The sequence below is a fragment of the Narcine bancroftii genome, chromosome 14 (assembly GCF_036971445.1).
Source record: "Narcine bancroftii isolate sNarBan1 chromosome 14, sNarBan1.hap1, whole genome shotgun sequence".
NCBI classification, from domain to species: Eukaryota; Metazoa; Chordata; class Chondrichthyes; order Torpediniformes; family Narcinidae; genus Narcine; species Narcine bancroftii.
In genome coordinates this window covers 16,628,814-16,647,229 of record NC_091482.1, presented here as the reverse complement: position 1 = coordinate 16,647,229, position 18,416 = coordinate 16,628,814, and the positions used below count along the sequence as shown (strand labels likewise).

Genomic DNA, 18,416 nt, shown 5'->3' with positions numbered 1-18,416 from the left:
TATAAACAGCCAACCATGTTGTCATAAAGCTAGCACCAAAACCCCAAAATCTAATACAGAAGGAGATGACGACAGAAGATTTAGGAATGTACTCATTGAGAAATATCCCCGTCATTTCCTGGTCAACTTCTGGTGCTCCCATTACGGTCTCCTCTACACTGGAGAGACTCAGAATGGACAAGCAGCACTGAAGACCTCAGATCATTTTGTGAGAAGCACTTAGAAACCCAGTATCTGGGGCATCCATCCCCCAGACCTCCCCCGGCTGTCAAGTACTGAGCTCCAAATTTGTCCCATCAGGCATCGCTGGATCCAAAAAACTGGAGTGAATGCAAACCATCCTCAGATCCAACAAACCATCCAAGGAACAAAATGAAATACCAAGTGACATATTGACTATTTGTTAGACAAGCAACAAAGACTGTGTGGGGCCTTTGTCATGAAATAAAATGTTGAAAATTTAAAAACATTCACCCATTGAACGTGCAACTTAATAGCTGCATGTTCCGAGAAAATAGTAAAAACGTCACCATTACAATTTCAAGAGGACAAAATTATAACCTTTTAAGAATTCCACAGCTGCTATAACAGCACCGCCACTGAGCAGACCCAGAAGAGCAGGAGGCTGAGACACATCGCTGCTCAGCAGGGTGCTACTCCCATGTCCTAATGCCAACAGGCCTGCTAAATCCTACAAACATGGGGTCTCTGCCCAAGGTAGTGACACCTGCGCTGGGTAACCTACCAACCACGGTCACAGACTGCGAGGAAGCAGTGGACTGGCGCGGGGCAGAAGGCCGTGGGCGACTTGCAGTCAAAGGCCGCGGGCTGCTGGAGAACCAGGTATCGGAACAGGCATTTCAGAGGGTGCCCGAGGGCAAGAAGGCCCCCCCCCCAAGCCCGAAAGCTTCCTGATCAAGTTGGAGTTCAAGTTGTTGATGAATCGAACAGGAGTCTGTGCGGCTCCAGGAGCGCTGGAGACAAATTCTCAAACTCTCAGTGGAGAGACTCAAAATACTCGCTTTTGCTTCTCTTCTCCCTTTTGTTGGGGGTACCAAGCAATGCTCATGGAGACTCTGTTCGCTTTCCGGCAGCCAAAAGTTGAAGTATATCATGTCTATTACACCCGTAATGCTTTATTACAGGACAATAAAAGGAATTTTGAATCTTTGAATTCCAGGCCTTCCTCATAACTCAGCAGTCATATTTCTGCACTTTTATCTAATCTTTCCTTAACATCAATCCTATAATTCCTTTCATATCAATTTGCACAAAAATCGATCGAAGCAAAGTCAAGCCACATTTATTTGTCCTACATTGCAGAGCACAGTGAAAATGAGCTATTGTTTCTCCGAGCCGTGGAGCTGGTTATTTACATTGATAAATGGCCTCAGAATTTTTTTTTATAAATAACATATCACTTATAAATGTTATGTTACATATGTTAACCCCGTGTCCCCAGAGTTCAGATGTCTTACGACTTGGGGGAAAAAAAAAACTCTCTCTCAATCTGAGGGCCAAAATGCTTCAGTACCTCAAGAGGGAGAGTAGATTTTTGGGAGGGGTGTGTGGAGTCCTTCACAATGTTTAGAGCTTTCTTCAAACAGCGGCCGTTATAAATGTCCATCATGGCAGGGAGAGAGACCCCAATAATCCCCTCAGCAGTCTTTACTCTCCACTGCAGGGACTTGCATTCTTAGATGGTGCAGTTCCCGAACTAGGTGGTGATGCAATTACGTAGGATGCTCTCAATGCATCCCCTGTAGAACGAAGAGAGGGTGGAAGCTGGACTTCCCTCAAGCTCTGCAGGAAGTTAAGGCATTACTGTGTCTTCTTGGCAATAGATGGTGATGGGGAAAACCCAATGATGTAGAAAGTTATGGCAAATGTAAAAAAACTCTGGTCAAGCTAGATCCCGTTAATTCTATCTGGATGACACCATGACCTTCAAAATTTGAAAAGTGTTCTCAAGCCACTGGGGTGCTGAGGTACAAAGGAAGAATGGAGAATCCTGTGCAAAACTAAACACCAGAAGATATCATATCAAGATCAATAATTCCATGAGAATGTGATCACAGATAAAATAGGCCACAAAAATACTCCAACTTTCTCTAACCATGTACAATATACAGTAAAACCCCTGGAATCCAGCACCTATGGGGATTGGTCAATGCTGGATAAGTGAATTTGCCATTGCTTAAGATTGCTTGTGTGTCTGGTGAACTGACCGCTAGGGGGTGCCAATTTTAAACTTTCATTTTTTGACATTTTACATTTAAACCGTCTGTTTTGACCAAGAGCCTGTGTTATCCAATCGACCTACAACCCCCGCAACTTTTTGAAAGGTTGGCCGAAAATGGAGCCTCGGGTAAAACCCACGCAGACATGGGGCGAGATACAATCGTCTTACAGTCAGCGCCAGATTTGAACCCCGATCACTGGCGCTGTAACAACGTAGGACTAAACGCTCTACTAACCTACTTATTTTCAGCTATTTTATTTTCCCGGTTGCTTGAGGCTGCCAGCTGCTTGAATTCTGGATAACAGGGATTTTACTGTATTACAACATTGAAGACAAGAGATACATTTTGTTGGGCCTTTATGAAACACTTTGCAACATTCTCCCAAGTTAAGACTAACATTGTTGCCATCATAATTTTCATTACCATCGGCTCAATGAAAATGCAGTTCTTCTGGTAATTTTAGATTGCATACTAAAAATCTTTCTCTGGAGTTTGAATATTCAATTACTTTATTCAGAATGTAACAGTCTCCAGCTGAGTGAAATATTTGATTTACAGAAGGCTTAATATTCTTATGAAGCCTGGTGAACCATATTTGATTCCGCAATTTGGTTTCAGTGACCTGCAGATTTAATTCAAATAAATAACTTTGAACTACAAGTAACATTTTCCTCCATTCAACTTAAATGACCTATGGTTCGATAAAATAATTTTCTTTCCTTTTGGTCTCATTAAATCATTGCCTGCTGTGTAACTTATCTAAGCGATTACTGATTATGCATCATTTGTGCTTTTGAATCTCAAAAAATACTAGACAACTGTTCCTCTGTGTCCCACTGTCTACCGATCTTTGCTGAATAATGCAAAGTAATGCGACAAATCAGCTCCCATTACAATTAGTTTCAATTTGTGACCAACTGAGAAGCCGTGCCAACATCTACATTATTTCTGCAGCAGGCAAAGAGTTGCTGGAGGAACTCAACAGGTCAAAGAACATCCATGGGTAGAAATGGTCTGTCAATATTTCAGATCTGGACACTTTAACAAGACTAGAGTAGGAAAAATGACACATTAAAAGGTGGGGGGGGGTGGGGGGGAGAGACTGGAGGGGTCAAGATGATAAAAGTATCAGACAGAAGATGTGAGGGGTGGAGGGACAGGAAGAGAGAGAAATTATGAAGAATGTAGGGAATAGGTAAAGAAGAGATGGGAAAGAGAGCAATCGTGTGGAAGTGAGGTTTTACCTGAAATTAGAAAAATCAATGTTCATGCCTTAAGTTTAAGGCTGCCCAGGGGAAATAGGATGTGTTGTTCCTCAAGTTTCTTCTGGCCTTGTCCGGACAGTGTCTTTTTAGTTTCATTCATTTCTCCAAATACTTATTTCTTGTATTTTTTCTTTTTAAATTATTTATTCAATTTTTAAAAATGAACAATTATATGTGCTACAGAACGAGTTTAAAAAAAATTCCAATAATGATCATATGTAGAAATTTACAAGTACAACAGCACAAACCATCAAATCTCAAAAGCCACGACTAACTCCAATTTATGCTCCCCTGCCCACGAGGAATGTTGTTCATCATCTGACAGGCAATTCCATTCTCACATGAAAACTCCACTTTTGCGTCAAAAACTAGCAAGTCAGTCACCATCCTGCCACGGCGAGTCATCCTTCAACGTTTGCTATTTATTCACTCCCAACTTCCATCCAATCACAGAGCTTCTTTTTGAACTCTACCTTTCCTGCTTCAACTTCTCCACACTTAATTAAATCCTGCCACATCAATCTTTAGTGCTTCTGTTGCAAAGTAATTGACCTGAAAAGTTAACTTTTAGCTTATTTCCAAAGATGAGCCTGAGTTAATAAAAACTTACAGCTCTTACATTCTGAATTTATTTCTTTAAGCCTGTACAACAGTATATCTCAATCTGTGGGATATGTGCGCTTTATAGAGAGAGAGAGAGAGAGAGAGAGAGAGAGAGAGAGAGAGAGAGAGAGAGAGATAGGTACGCCTCACTTTACCAATACTCACTTTATGCAAATTTGCTTTTTACGAAGAAACCTGTGTTCGCTATCCGAAACAAAATTTGAATGGATTTTCGCTTTTACGAAAATAGCCTTCAATAGTAGTGAATGGGTGTTCGCTTTACGCAATTTTGGCTTACAAAAGGTTTCAAAGGAACGCTCTACTTTCGTAAACCGGGGCATCCATATATTTATATTTAGTTTTATTGTTAGAGTACAAACATGACATCACATACAATTCTTTTTCCTGTGGGCGAAGCAGAATTACCACTCATTGGCAGTGCAATAAAAACTGACAAAGTACATGTAAACAAATAAATAAATGTAAACAAACTGACTGTGCAACACAGAGAGAAAAAAAATCCACAAAATGTAAAAGTAAGATTCTTTAAATAAGTCCCATATTGAGTTTGTTGTGAGGAGTCTGATATTTCAGGTGGTGGTGAAGACATATGATTGATATAGTAAACAAGTGGTGTATGACAAGGCTGTAAATTCAGCAACAAAAAAAAACTCAGAAATCATTCTGGCACAGGCCAAAAATTGTCAGCACCTCCCTTGCTGTAAATTATTTGCACGAAAATCTGAGAGGATCCGACATTTATTTCAGTCCTGCATTTGCTCATCTAAACCATTCTCGTGTCACTGTTTCTAACTAGTATCACAATTCCGACGTACTTGTGGTTATATTGGTCTTGGATTCTCAGGCACTTAAATGAAAGGAATCAGTAATGCTTTATCTGCAGATTGCAATCTACGTGGAAGAGAATTATAAAAGCTTTCCCACTGCAGAGCATGTCAAAATCCATTTCAATCTCAGTTTAAACCTCTCAGCATTCAATTCCAGCTTTATGTTTGTCCTGCTAAACACTCTGGATAAAATATATTATCAAGCAGATTTGCATATTTCTATCTTATCAATCAGCAATCCTTAAATTGATGCAATCAGAAATCCACGGCATTATTTATTTAAGTAACTCAGTTTGTGAAATACGCCCTTCAGATTTAAAAAGTTGACTTTATAAATATCCTGACTTACATTCCAGTAGAGTACCTGTACTGAAGGAAGACTACTGTCAAAAAGTGCACTCATTAAAATTAAAATATAAACAGAGGCCCTGTCTGCTTTCTCAGCTGAGCTCAACAAAATAAAATCATTGCTGTGTTGAGGAACAGCAGGAAAGTTTTGCTTCAAGTTCTGGCCAATTATTTTACCTCAATCAACAAGATTTCTGAGCATCTCTCTCATTTAGGGGTGGCACATTTAGCGCAGCGCTGTTAGAGCGCCAGCGACCTGGGTTCGAATCTGATGCTGTCTTTATGTTCTCTGCGTGTCTGCGGAGGTTTCCTCTGAATGCTCCGGTTTCCTCCTACCGTTCAAAATGTACCGGGCTTATGGGTCAATTGGGTGTAATTGGGCGGCACAAGCTTGTGGACCAAAAATGTTGTCTAAATTAAATTTAGAACAACCCAAGTGACTTGAAGGTTTAATTCCATTTCCTCTCCGGATGCAGACTGACCCATTAAGCACTTCCAGACTAATTTCACACATAGATTATCTGATTTCTATCACATTTCAATTGCAAACACAAATGATCTAGTGCAAATGATCATTTGACATTTCAGAAGAAATATTTTCTGCAAGTACTCATGTTCCACAATGGCCTCTGAAGGCTAATATCATAAATGAAACATAAACCTTGCTGTTGTGGGTGGAGGGAGTCGGGGGGCAACTCATGGCTTGACCACAACTTCTTCTGACATCACCATCAATTAGTCAATGTATATCCCACTATATATCAACAGTTCCCATCATGAACATAAATGGCCGATGTATTTTATCTTCACATGGGTGTTCAATTGTGGTTTATACATTGCCCTTAAGTAGGCAAAGACCTAGTAGGTTAATGTAACTCCAAATGTACTGGAACTAGTCAAATCTAAGCCAAACCCTACCACCTTCAAATCTTGCAACTATGTCCTCTTGTTCAAGATTCCCACACTAGATGAAGCTTCAGTTCATTTGTGCATATTAGTACTTTAAAAAGTAGCTGACCAAAACAAGCCACCTTAACTCAGAAAAACACATAGTTGTGCTAGTCTTCCTTTAGTTATCACTGAAAGAAACAAAACTTACAAAAGGCCTTATTAATGTGGGAACGCGCCTGTGTAAAATGTGACATGGACTAAAGATTTAAAACAAATATTGCTGGAAAATTTTCAATTTAGACAGGATCTTTGGAGAGAGAAAGAGAATTAGTAATTCAGATCAATTATGCTTTCATCAGAGCAAGGCAATGCCTGAAATCAAGGATGTCCTAAATTGCAAGGAGGAGGAAAGGAGATTCAGAGATTAAGAGGGAATGTCAGTGAGAATATGGAGTAAAAAAAAAGCATCTGAATGAATACTTTCATTCCACCCCATAAAATTCCATCAATAAACTATTTATATTTTGTTTATTGATCCAGAGGCAATCTATCCCCTGTAGCACCAGAGCCCTCTACCTCCCTGGGGAACGATCCCTCAATTGAGAGGCATTGTTTTTAACATTGACAAAACCAGATTAAATTTTCCTGTTCTCACAACAGTTTCTTTTGCAGTCGTGTTACATGAAACAGAAGACACAGCATCTTTATATCTCCAGCATTTTCACCATGTCTTTTTCCACAGGCAAGCTTCTGATTAGTTGAAATTAGAATTCAGAAAGAGCTTGTTCTGTAACCCGCCCTCCTAAGAGCAACACCTGTGAAATTCAGCCAATAACGCTGATGCAACTCATTGATTCATTATAGAACATATTACAGCACAGTAAAGGACTTTCAGCCCGTGATGTTGGGCTGAGCTACGAAAATCTAATTTTTCCCTATCTCACACCCATGACCCTCTATTTTTCTTACATCCATTGTAAACACATCCCTGGATCTGCACAAATTATATACAACATAAAAGCTGCCTTTGTTCACATAAACAGATAAAATCTTTAAAACATAACATTAGCCTTATTGGGTTAAAACTACCAACTGCAAACCATAATCAAGCCAAGTCGAGTTTATTGTCAGCTGATTACACAAGTACATCCTGACGGTCCTCCACTGGTCCTCGGTGCAAAACCATGCAGGGACACAACTGGACACAAGACACATACAGACAAGCAATACATATGCAGGAATGCTGCTAAATTATTAATCACAGAATATCACAGCAATGGGGTCAATTAAAGCATGTTCATCAAAATGCCATTCCTTTCTGTAAAAGCCTGCCATTTAGATGTATTCTGTATAATTATTAGGTCAAAAATCACATTGTGCAGCAGATTGGGTTTCTTAATAAAAGTTTTGCCCAACTTTTCAGGAATAAATAAACTGCATTTTATTTGTTAAGTAAGCTCATGAAATAATAAATTGTTTTCTACCCCAAGTCCTTTCAAATAATTGAAAGGAATTTGATTTATAGTTATATATGGCTTCAATCTTTCCCATTTTACCTGCCTATTTTGCTTTGAGGTACAATAACTCTCAATGGAAAAGCAGCAATTTTTTTTAATTTCAAGTCAGAGATCCTGAGACTTTGATTAAAATTCCCCATTAGTATTATTTTTTTTTTCATGATTAGGTTACACTTCCTTCGTATGAACGTTCCTCTGGATGAAATGATGATTGACAATAATTGCATTTAGAAGAAGAACCCACTCCCAGGGCCAAAATTCAGAATGTTAAACTCCTGGAAGAGTGTGAGTAATGAAATCAAGTTGTCTCGGTAAAATTCTATTGATTAGAAATGACAGCAACAGGAGTGGCATTTGCAAAGTGTCTCAAAATTAAGGTAACTTGCATGGAAACATGAGATTTTAGCTGATATTTCGGAGTAATCTACATGGCAAGTCTATGCTATCTGTAATAAGCCCAGTGGCCTTACTGCCCAAAGTCCCTTCCAATCATACATTTTGGGAATTCAAGTACATGTAATATTAAATTTGCTGTTGTTCTACTCAAGGGAGCAGAACAATTAAATAATTTTGATAGTGAGATGGATATAAATCACATTGAGGACAAATAAAATAGCCACACATTGTCTTTCAAATGGTAGCTTTTAAATAAAATTGTTGGATATAAAACATAGCAATAGAGAAAGACTCTGCAAACCCTTCAAAAAGTAGCTAAACAGTCTAGCAACCAGTGACTTGCGTGCAGGCTACTCATGTCGCTTCGTGCCTTTTTTCTAAAAAAATGACCAAGGAGAATGTTATTTGTTCCCACAATATTTAATTTGTGCACCACAGTCTTGTACTCAAATACTTTTTGGTACTTTGGTAAGGATTACGTTAAAGACAACATTAATCACAACTGAAATAGAGGGAGAGCATCTCAAATTTAGAAGACGGGATTCTGAACTAAATGGAAGGCAGAACGAAACACAATTATATCAGCAGGGATTGGAGATGATAATGCTCTAAAGAATACAATGCTTAAAAACACAAATTAATTATGTTCCACGATAGCTAAGGAGGAAGAAATCTTTGCAGCCAAAAAGTAATTGGACGTACAAGGAGAGAAAGAAGCTTCCCTTCCGTGTAAATCAAAAAATAACCCTAGAGTGCAAGGAAAGAAAGATTCATTCATTAGAATAAAAAGTTCATTAAAACTGTTAAATCAGTGTGCAAATTATTTTTCAGAAAATCCATCTATCCTGGAATTCAAAATTGTGCATTCCTTGAAGCAGATTGAAAATAAAACAAAGAACTGTTTCCTTCACAGCCACTTGAAGGTTCATTGACAATCACAAGGTCGCGTTAATAATCCCAAGTTTGACACAGTAAATGATGTCAGAGCAAACACCGAATTGCTGGAGGAGCTCAGTGGGTCAAACAACATCGCAGGTAGATTATGGTCAGTCAATCTTTCGGGTCGGGACTAACATCCAGTTTGATGTCAATAAAGGATGCTTAATTTGAGTAGGAAATTTATTGCCCATTTGATAATGGAAGTGGCAAAAAGCATATGAATACATTCAAGTTTGCTGTTGTCATTCAATTGTTTTAGTACATCTGGATGAAACAGCATTCTTTGGTTCTCAGTGTAAAAACATAGACATAGCACACATATTTTGAAGCAATTTTTATGCAGTACACAAATGAAAATAAATAAATATTGTTAAATAAATAGTAGAGTCTCCGAGGGATTGTAAGAGGAGATCATCAGTCATTCAGTAGTCTTGCTGCCCATGGGAAAAAGCGGTTTCTCAGCCTGATGCTTCTGTGTTTCTTTCCCAAAGGGAGATGCTGTATGCAGGGTGATAGGGGACCTTAAGCATTTTGCAAACCCGCTTCAGACAACGATCCTAGTAAATCACATCGATCAGGGGGAGGGAGACCATAATGATCCACTCTCATCAATCCTGTGGATTGACCGCCAGTCCAATGCTCTACAGCAATGGTTCTCAACCTTTTTCTTTCCACTCACAGACCACTTGAAGTAATCCCTATGCCATAGGTGCTCTGTGATTAGTAAGGGATTGCTTGGGTGGAAAGAAAAGGTGTGAAAACAACTGTTTTAATCATACCTAATTGACTCGTTCTGTGCACAGTTTCATAACTCCAAAGGAAATGGGCCAGTGACAATTTTTCTCAAGCAAAATATTTCAGTAACAATTGGGTCTAGAGCAGCGATTCTCAACCTTCCCTTCCCACTCACAGACCACCTTAAGTAATCCCTTACTAATCACAGAGCACCATAGGCATAGGGATTACTTAAGGTGGAATGTGAGTGGAAAGAAAAAGGTTGAGAATCACTGCTCTACAGCAACTGTACCACACTGCTCTCGATAGAGCTCCTATAGAAAGTTGTCAGGATGCTTGCCCAACTCAGTCTTCTCAGGAAGGGCAGTCAAGGATAGCTGACTACTTAAATGGACTCCAAGGAACTTGATGCTCTCTCCACTACCGAGATATTAATGTGTAGTAAAATTGGTCTTCTTGAAGTCCTCAATCATCTCCTTTGCCTTGTCCACATTGAGCGGTTATGTTGTAAAAATAACAACCTGAGATTTTCCACCTCTTTTCTGTAGTGAGACTCATCGATGTTGCTGATGAGGCCAATTACTGTCGTGTCTGCAAACAATGACTCCGTTGAGGCTGGATCTGGCATTCCGGTCATGGGTCAATAGCATGAGAAGGAGTGGGCTGAGCACACAGCTCTGAGGAGCACAGGTGCTCAGTGTGATGGTGCTCAACTTTCTGCTACCAACCCTGTTAGGAAGTCAAGAATCTAGTTACAGAGAAGGGTGTTGAGTCCCAGTGAGAACAACTTCTCTACCAATCTCTGGAGAATGATCGTGTTAAACGCCGAGATGAAGTCGATGAATAGCAGCCTGGTGTATGAGGCGTCATTGTCCAACAGAACGAAGTGGAGGGACAAGGCGATAGCATCGTCAGTGGAATGGTTCCATCTGTCGGTAAATTGAAATGGGTCCAGCATCTCTGGGAGGTGAGCTTTGATGTTTTCCATCACCAGATGCTCAAAACAGTGGAGATCAGTGCCACAGGATGGTTAGTCATTGAGGCCTGTTCCTATCACCCTCTTTGGTACTGGGACGATATTGTCTTGAAACCAATGGAGACAATGAACAAATTAAGTATTGTGGGAACAAATAACATTCTTCTTGGTCACTCCTGAGGGGCACTTACCTACATGGGAAGCTTACATGCAGGTCACTGGTTGCTAGATTGTATTTTTTTTTAATGTTTTATGTGAGAGTATTGTTCTATGTCCAACAATTTTATTTCAAATCTACCAATTGAAAGACAATGTGTGGCTAATAACATTACTATCCAATGTACAATCATACAGAACTATAAAATCATGAATACATAATAAGTCAGCATTTTTAGGCAAGGTCTTTTTTATTTTTCAGTAAGAATGCCCATGGAAAAATGTGCTTGGGTCCATCACTCACCAATTAAGTACCCAAAGCACACTAATTTACCTGGGAATGCCAGAGGAAGATCTTTAATGCCTCTGCTTCAGATGAGTTAGCTGTAATAGAGTTTTACCATCCATCTCAAGATAACCGACAAATAGCTTTGACAACTTTTCACAAAGGAATGCCAAAACCACAACTTGAAGCTTTCACGCTACTACATCCATCAATCCACGAATGTGTCACAGATCGCAGTAGACACATCCACTGGTGCAGGCTGCCCCTGCTTTCAAGGTGCATCACCATTTGTATTGTTGAAAAAAAAAATGTCAGATGAATAAGGTGAATGGATTTCATTTGGTGACAGAGTTTTCTCAAGGGCAGAGTCTAGAAAATTGCACTTTTTCAGCAGCCCAAATAGACATTGGTAGTTCCTCGACATCACCTTTGTTGACCTCACCAAGGCCTTCGACACCGTGAGCAGGAAAGGGCTTTGGCAAATACTAGAGCACCTCGGATGCCCCCCAAAGTTCCTCAACATGGTTATCCAACTGCACGAAAACCAACAAGGTCAGGTCAGATACAGCAATGAGCTCTCTGAACCCTTCTCCATTAACAATGGCGTGAAGCAAGGCTGCGTTCTCGCACCAACCCTCTTCAATCTTCTTCAGCATGATGCTGAACCAAGCCATGAAAGACCCCAACAATGAAGACGCTGTTTACATCCGGTACCACAAAGATGGCAGACTCTTCAATCTGAGGCGCCTGCAAGCTCACACCAAGACACAAGAGAAACTTGTCCGTGAACTACTCTTTGCAGACGATGCCGCTTTAGTTGCCCATTCAGAGCCAGTTCTTCAGCGCTTGACGTCCTGCTTTGCGGAAACTGCCAAAATGTTTGGCCTGGAAGTCAGCCTGAAGAAAACTGAGGTCCTCCATCAGCCAGCTCCCCACCATGACCACCAGCCCCCCCCACATCTCCATCGGGCACACAAAACTCAAAACGGTCAACCAGTTTACCTATCTCGACTGCACCATTTCATCAGATGCAAGGATCGACAACGAGATAGACAACAGGCTCGCCAAGGCAAATAGCGCCTTTGGAAGACTACACAAAAGAGTCTGGAAAAACAACCAACTGAAAAACCTCACAAAGATTAGTGTATACAGAGCTGTTGTCATACCCACACTCCTGTTCGGCTCCGAATCATGGGTCCTCTACCGACATCACCTACGGCTCCTAGAACGCTTCCCCCAGCGTTGTCTCCGCTCCATCCTCAACATTCATTGGAGCGACTTCATCCCTAACATCGAAGTACTCGAGATGGCAGAGGCCGACAGCATCGAATCCACGCTGCTGAAGATCCAACTGCGCTGGGTAGGTCACGTCTCCAGAATGGAGGACCATCGCCTTCCCAAGATCGTGTTATATGGCGAGCTCTCCACTGGCCACCATGACAGAGGTGCACCAAAGAAGAGGTACAAGGACTGCCTAAAGAAATCTCTTGGTGCCTGCCACATTGACCACCGCCAGTGGGCTGATCTCGCCTCAAACCGTGCATCTTGGCGCCTCACAGTTCGGCGGGCAGCAACCTCCTTTGAAGAAGACCGCCGAAGCCCACCTCACTGACAAAAGACAAAGGAGGAAAAACCCAACACCCAACCGCAACCCACCAATTTTCCCCTGCAACCGCTGCTACCATGTCTGCCTGTCCTGCATCGGACTTGTCAGCCACAAACGAGCCTGCAGCTGACGTGGACATTTACCCCTCCATAAATCTTCGTCCGCGAAGCCAAGCCAAAGAAAGAGACATTGGGACTTGACAACTGATCTGTTGTGTGACCACAGAACTATTAGTGCATGATAAAAGCTGCTATCCATGGGCCCAGGTAAACACAAATTTGATCTATTCCTTGTTGGTTCTTGACCACTACGCCCAATCAAAATGGCCAGCTGATGTTTGAGAATGGATGATGAACAGCAACTGTATACAATTTCTCACATCCTCCATCAACTGCAGCTATCATCTTCATTAGGGGTGGCCAAACTACAGTCCTCGGGCCAACTGCAGGATACCATTTTTAAGTGGCCCAGGGTGAATTTTAATAATAAAATGGAATGTGGCTCTTTAGAACATAGTCTCTAACAATAAATTGCATTGTTTGCCTAAGTGCTCTGAGGTTAGTCAGGGATTACTTAAGGTGGTAAGTGCATGGGGGATTTTAAAAAAGGCTGAGAACCACTGGTTTAAATAATATGAAAATAGGCTTTTCAGCCAACATCCACACTGGCCAGTTTTTGACCTGAACTCGTCTATATGCCTTCATGGAGCCTGTATCCCTCTGCACCAGGGGTGGCCAAACTACAGCCCCTGAGCCAACTGCAACCCATTGCTCATTTTCTCTCTCTATATATACATACACACACACATTTGATATATATATATATATACACACACACATATCTTTCTTTGGCTTGGCTTCGCGGATGAAGATTTATGGAGGGGTAATGGAGTAAGGGGTAATGGAGGGGTATATATATATACACACACACACACACACACACATTTTATTTATATATACGCACATTATATATAGATATATATATATATACACGCATTTTATATATATATATATATATACACACTAGATATATCTTCTTTTTCTTTGGCTTGGCTTCGCGGACGAAGATTTATGGAGGGGGTAAAAAAGTCCACGTCAGCTGCAGGCTCGTTTGTGGCTGACCAGTCCGATGCGGGACAGGCAGACACGATTGCAGCGGTTGCAAGGGAAAATTGGTTGGTTGGGGTTGGGTGTTGGGTTTTTCCTCCTTTGCCTTTTGTCAGTGAGGTGGGCTCTGCGGTCTTCTTCAAAGGAGGCTGCTGCCCGCCAAACTGTGAGGCGCCAAGATGCACGGTTTGAGGCGTTATCAGCCCACTGGCGGTGGTCAATGTGGCAGGCACCAAGAGATTTCTTTAGGCAGTCCTTGTACCTTTTCTTTGGTGCACCTCTGTCACGGTGGCCAGTGGAGAGCTCGCCATATAATACGATCTTGGGAAGGCGATGGTCCTCCATTCTGGAGACGTGACCCATCCAGCGCAGCTGGATCTTCAGCAGCGTGGACTCGATGCTGTCGACCTCTGCCATCTCGAGTACCTCGACGTTAGGGGTGTGAGCGCTCCAATGGATGTTGAGGATGAACTAGATATATATACACACACAAATATACATATACACATTATATACACACACACACACACACATAGGTAATGTATATCCAACAAAGTAAACATATATTAACAAATAGCTGTAAACAAGCTATGAAAGAGACAAAAAAAGCAAAATGTATAAAAAGCAAAAACTATTCTAGTAATCTAACCCCTCCCTTGTGAAGCTATGATTAAGCATAAATATTTCATTTGTGCATGAAAGGACAACAAAATCACAAGAGACTAATAATCAAAGGGCCCCATAAATTTAAAAAGTTAAAATTACATTTCATTAGTCATTCATGACCAAAACATATGAAATCATGTACCTTCTTCAGTCTGATGAGAAATTAGAATAAAACATAGCCAATTGAAGTTTGGAAAAGTAAACTCGATGTACAGGTACTACTTTAAATTGCAATAATGTATGTCGGGCACACAGAGAAAATAAATTAACCAATTTCAAAATAGAACCCCAGGTAGCATCAGAAAATTCTTTTTGAAAATCTTCTTCACATCAATAGTAGCTCATCGAGAACTGATATTAGCTTTTTGGTATTTGGTTTAAGATCATCTTTACTTCCAAATCTTGAGGGAGTTTTAATACCAAGGAATTTAAAAAGCTCCTAATCTGTAAATATCTAAAAAAAATGTTGAGTTATTTTAAATTTAGATAATGATTCAAAAGAGGCCAAATTTTGGTCAATAAACTCTGACCTTCAACAAAAAATAAAATCTTGTACCGAAGGTAGGAAAAAAGAATTAGCTGAAAGGGGACTAATTAATAACAATCTGTGGCATCCAAAATGTTTTCTAAATTGAACCAAATCCTCAACGTATGTTTAACAACAAATTTATCCGTTAACTTAGAGGCAGAAAAGGGTATCAGAGCTCCATTTATCAAAATGAGGGAATACTTCTTGGTAGAATCAATTTCAAAATTAATCCAATTAGTAACATCCTGTCTGTCCCTATGATGAATCCAAAAATTAATACATCTAATATTAGCTGTCCAATAATATAATCTAAACTTAGGCAATGCCAATCCCCCTTTCTTTTTAGGATTTTGAACTTTTATTAAGACAAGGGTGTTTATTTCTCCAAACAAAGGAAGAGATGATAGAATCAAGCAAGTCAAAAAAGGTTTTGGGAACAAAGACAGCTACAGCTTGTAAGATATATATGAACTTAGGTAGGCTATTCATCTTAATAACATTAAAACGTTCAATTAGGGTCATTGAAAGAGGAGACCACTGAACGAAGTACTTTTTTTTAAACATGATTCATTAAAGAAAGTTCTCTTTAATAGAAAACCTGAACAATTAAATTGATTCTTAACAATTTTAAAGGGAATGGTAAAATCTAGAGATTAAAATAACTCATATTTTTGGAGATTAAATTTATATTCAAAAAACTGACCAAATTGACAAAGAAGTGATAAAATAGTTGGAATTGAATGACCAGAGTGAGATATATACAATAAAAGTTCATCTGCATAGATCGAGGCTTTATGCACAGTTCCACCCCTTATAATATCAGAAAGGTCATCAGATTGCCAAAAGGTCACTGCTCGTGGTTCCAATGCTAAATTAAGCATAATGGGCTTAAAGGGCAACTTTGTCTAGCTCTATGGTAGAGCTTAAATGGTTTGGATCTCATTGAGTTGGTAAAAATTGAAACAGTAGGAGATAAATATATCAAGTTAACCCAATTAATAACTTTAGAGCCAAAATTAAATTTCTCTAATACATTAAATAAATAGTTCCATTCTAATCTATCAAAAGCTTTCACAGCAACTAAGGAAATAATACATTCAGAAGGTGAAACTGTACGAGAGTAAAGGATATTTAAATAAACGATGAATAGTAAATTGTGAATAACAACCCATTATAAACCCAGTTTGGTCTTCAGAGATAATAAGAGGCATAATATATTCTAGTCTACGGGCAAAAACTTGAAGACAATATCTTAGTATCAACATTCAAAAGAAAAATTGGCTTGTAGGAAAAATAATCAGAAGGGTCTTTATTCTCTTTAGAAATAAGAGTTTTGGGCTTCATAAAAGGTATCCAGTAATCTCCCAGCAGTCAAAGATTCAGAAAATACTGAATGCAAATAAGGTGTCAATAAATAAGAAAAAGTCTTTCAAAAAAAAAAATTCTGCTGGGAAACCATCAGGATCGGAAACTTTACTGGGCTGCAAAGAGTTAATTGCTGCGACAATCTCTTCAGAAGAAATAGGGTTCTCCAACAGTGACTGCTTCTCCAAAGTCAATGAAGTAATATTTAATTTATCCAAAAATTGCACTATCAAATCTGAATCTTTAATTGAATCTTTAATCAGTACGATATAATTTAGAATATTGACAAAAGGCTTCATGATCAGTAGTAATCACTCTATCAACTTCACAAATTTCTGTCAAGAGCCGTTTAGCTGTGTAGTTTCTAATTTGGCTAGCAAAGAGTTTCCCAGCCTTATCCTTTATGTATGTAAAAATTAGATTTACTTTTTAAAATGTTTGGTCTATATAGAATAGTTAAGAAGTAAATCATGTCTAGTTTTAAGTTCAACCTTTTTAAAAAAAAAAGTTAGGAGTTAAGGCATATTGTTGGTCAATTGCCCATTTTTAAGTGGCCTGTTAGAACATATTCTCCAACAATACATTGCATTGTATGTACATTTCACTTCTTAGTTCCAACACTAAATGTCACTGACATTTTGAACAATTTCTATACCGACCTTTACTCTCGATGGAAACGTTCACCTCAGTTAAATTCTCATTTGATTAAACACGATGGAACTGAAAAGACAGAAAATAGCATAAGAATTCAGATACAGTGGGAAAATGAATGTTTTTTCACTGAAAACAAGAATGTTTGATTTGCAAGGAATCTATCAACTTTAATTGTCCATCTTCAATGGGCTATCTACAGATTTATATATTGTATCATAATCATTAAGGTGGACACTTGGACCATGAACTGCATTCGCTGTGAGTTGCGGAACAATGGTGGAGACGGCCTTGTCCCTTTTTTGATCTTTTCCCTTGTTCTTATTTTGCGCCCAACTTTTTATTTTGCACTGCTTTTATTAAAGTTTTATTGTATTCCTTTAAATACAAGAGCAGCAGACACAGAATTGTCTACTGTAATAGGTGAACGCATCAATAAACTACGGAACAGTTCAACTCCTGCCATTACAGTAATGTCAGTTATTTTGATAGAAAAATAATTTTCAATGGTACAGAGGTTCTCTGGTCTTATAAAGAAAATTATTGCAGTGTAACTGCCGAGCGTAATATTGTTTGGCCCGTGACTCGTTAGATTTTTCTGTATGTGGGCCAACAACCAGAAAGGTTTGGCCACCCTTGATTGAAGTTTTCTTCTACATCGTAACGAGCCAATACTCTAAATGTTCCATCAATGATATAGACTTCACCAGGATATTAATGGAAATAAATCTAATTTGGTCATCATTCCATTTAATCACTACAATTGATCTTGAAACCATGGCCTTAAAATGGGGAGGAAAAGGAAGTTTCCTAATTACATGGAGAACAGAAAATGAGCCCTCTTTTGTACTTAATCGAACAAATGCCCACATTCTCAGAAAGGAACTACTGCATAAAGCGTCCCTCACAAAAGGACTTGCTTTGCTGAGATTTTTAATGCTGGAAGTCAAGGTGGGCTCCCATTTCTCCTACTTTCTCTCCACTACCACCCAATCTGCCCAAGACAAAAGAAACCAGAGCAACAGGTGTCAAGGTGTACTGATTAAAAGTGAATGCAAGCACATCCAATTCAAGAGGATATGAGGTTAACGTATGGATCCCGAAAGCACTCAACCAACACAATTCCCTGAATAGCTGCGGGCACTGTCCCTTTGGAGTGTGGCAAGAACCCATTCCCATGTGATGCCAAAGCTTCCCATTATACATTTTGCATGTCAATGTAAAAAAAATCCTTCTCCCTTGTTAGTTTGTAAGATGCATCCATCTTATCCAGTTTAATGGGAAGTCCCA

The 18,416-nt window shown here is 39.5% G+C and overlaps 1 long non-coding RNA gene across 1 annotated transcript in view; it reads right to left on the bottom strand.

The window, feature by feature from the left end:
- LOC138749932 (uncharacterized) overlaps positions 1–17,199 on the bottom strand; it is a 68,915-nt gene extending 51,716 nt beyond the window's left edge. The window contains exon 1 of the long non-coding RNA XR_011348951.1: positions 17,135–17,199. This is a non-coding gene — a long non-coding RNA (uncharacterized lncRNA). The remainder of the gene's footprint in view (positions 1–17,134) is intronic.
- Positions 17,200–18,416: the final 1,217 nt, after the last annotated feature.